The sequence below is a fragment of the Nannospalax galili genome, unplaced genomic scaffold, assembly GCF_000622305.1.
Source record: "Nannospalax galili isolate Female #2095 unplaced genomic scaffold, S.galili_v1.0 scaffold1214, whole genome shotgun sequence".
NCBI classification, from domain to species: domain Eukaryota; kingdom Metazoa; phylum Chordata; class Mammalia; order Rodentia; family Spalacidae; genus Nannospalax; species Nannospalax galili.
Window position 1 is genome coordinate 363,760 of NW_008334871.1, and position 2,424 is coordinate 366,183.

A 2,424-nucleotide genomic window follows, 5' to 3' on the forward strand; every position below is an offset into this window, starting at 1 on the left:
TATTTTGTCAGAGGGATGGTGTGATTCTACTCTGGTCCTATGTGTCAGGTGTAGTCACAACTAGGCCTGAGAGATTGTGAAGGAATAGACACATTCTAAATAACTCACCAAGAAGTATGAGCCAAGGTGCCTGTCCTAATCACAGGGAGAGAAGTTCGTGGAGGAGTGTGGACATCCTAACTAGGTCACCAGGGAACATGAACCATGGTGCCCATTGTAACCACAGGGATGGAGATGGCAGAGAAGTGTGCAAGTCTTAATTGACTCACCAGGGGACACAATCATGGCACCTGTCCTAATCACAGGGAGTAGGAGTCATAATGCCTGTCCTAATCGGATGATGAGATCTTTAGTAATAGCGTGAATACACTTTAAAATAGAATCCTCCATCCATACAAGAGAAATATACATTACTATAAATGTTTATTGATTTTGGTCCAATAAGTTCTACTATGAATATTACTAAGCTGATAAGAACAGATACTACACTTGATCTTAGCCAAAAGGCTGAGAAGTGATCTACTATGAATATTAAGATTGTTATTTGAACCAACTATAAAAGATTGAACTCAATGATCTAGAGTAATCATTAACCTAAAGAGTTCTTTAAAGAACTCAAAAAATAAATATTAGGGAGCTGGAGAGATGATTCAGTGGTTAAGAGCACTGACTGCTCTTGCAGAAGACCTGGGTTCAGTACTATAACCTACACGGTGGCTAACAACTGCTGTAACTTCTGTTCCAGGGGATCTAATGCCTTCTTCTGATTTCTGTGGGCATTGCATGACACAGGTGCACTTACACACATACAGGCAATACATTCATATACATTAAATAAATAAATAAAGTTGAAACTAATAATAACTTAAAATTAAATAAATATAACTCAAAAATATTTTAAGTTTTTGAGAATTTCAGACAATATTTTTTGATGACAGTCCCCACCAAGTCTTTTCAGATCCACCCTTTCTTTACCAACTCAATTTTGTGTCCTGATTTTTTAAACTTGTCAGTTCCAGTTTGGTCTATCCATATATTCAGTTGGTGGTGCTGTTTTGGAAGGTTTAGGAGGTGTGGAAGAAGCACATTATTGGGGGTGGGCATTGAGAGGTGATAACATTGTCTAATTATCTGTTTGTCTTCTTATTTTCCTGTTTATGTTTGAAGGTGTGCTTTGCTTTCTGATCTGACTATCTCTTGCTATTCACCCACTACTGTGATAGACTCTTATCCCTCTGGAAGTATAAGCCAAATAAACTCTTCCTTCTATAAATTGCATTGATCATGGCATTTTATCACAGCAACAGAAAAGTAACTAGTTCAGTTCAGTTAGCAGAATAATAGTAGTAGGGTCTTCCCAAAGATCTGAGTCTTATCTAACTCCAGGTTCTTATTAGGAAAATAGTGATAGGAAATGTTTATTTCTTGTAAATTAGGCCTCAAATCCAATCAGCATGTGGTTGATACCTGCCATGACTTTCATGCCACTATTGCACAGCTGGGCATATCTTGCCAATCAAACCAATATCACAGCCCACAGAGTTCACAGCTGGGTAAGACTGATGATTACTTTTCTTTATCTATATTATGTACAGCACCTTCCAGCACTTGAAAGCTAGTCAGTAGGCACAAAGTTTCCAGAGATCCTCAACTTGGTTTCTCCACGTTCTATAACTCGAAAATGTAGTGTCTTCAACAATAAGATCTTCTGAGACATTCTGGAGGGTAACCAAGAGCAATGGCAATAACCTAGCCAACAACTACAGTAATACGTTTGTGGGACTGGGCTTTTCATTTGTCAGTATGTAGCGTGTGGCATTGGGCGTTGTGTCCCCATAAGGAGCCTCAATTTAAATTCTGTTTATGTATGTATATGTACAAACTATAAGAAGTATCATAGTAGCTTTCCAAATGACTTTTCAAAAGGCCTTTAGTGTTACTTGTCCTTCCCCATACTCATCCTCTATCCCGTGCACACATCTTCTAATCTTTTAATCATTCCTGTTCCATCATTGTGTTTTCTCCATTTATATCAGTGTGTTCAATCTCCTCTGCTTTGAAAATCTTCCTCCCATAGTCCCTTACTAGTTTCCTGACATCTATGCATTTTTCAAATGAAACACATCAAAAATTTAAGGCTAACATTCTGTAAGAAAGAAAGTATACAATATCCGTCTTTCTGAGACTGTGTTGCTGAAGTCAGTATCATTGTTTCTGTACCATCCATTTATGAGAAAATTGCATCGCTTTTAATAGCTGAAGAATATTACTCTGTTCCTAGTTGTCATTACCCATCCACCAGTTGTTGGCCTTTTAGGTTGTTCCCATTTCCTGGCCACTGTGAACAGAGTAGCAGTGAAGATAGACAACCAGGTTTCTCTGTAGTAGAGTATAGAGTTCTTTGGGTATATTCCTGAGTGGTAT

General features: G+C 38.0%; 1 pseudogene; it reads right to left on the reverse strand.

The window, feature by feature from the left end:
* Positions 1-398: 398 nt before the first annotated feature.
* On the reverse strand, positions 399-519 carry LOC115069697 (annotated as a pseudogene).
* Between the last annotated feature and the right edge of the window lie 1,905 nt (positions 520-2,424).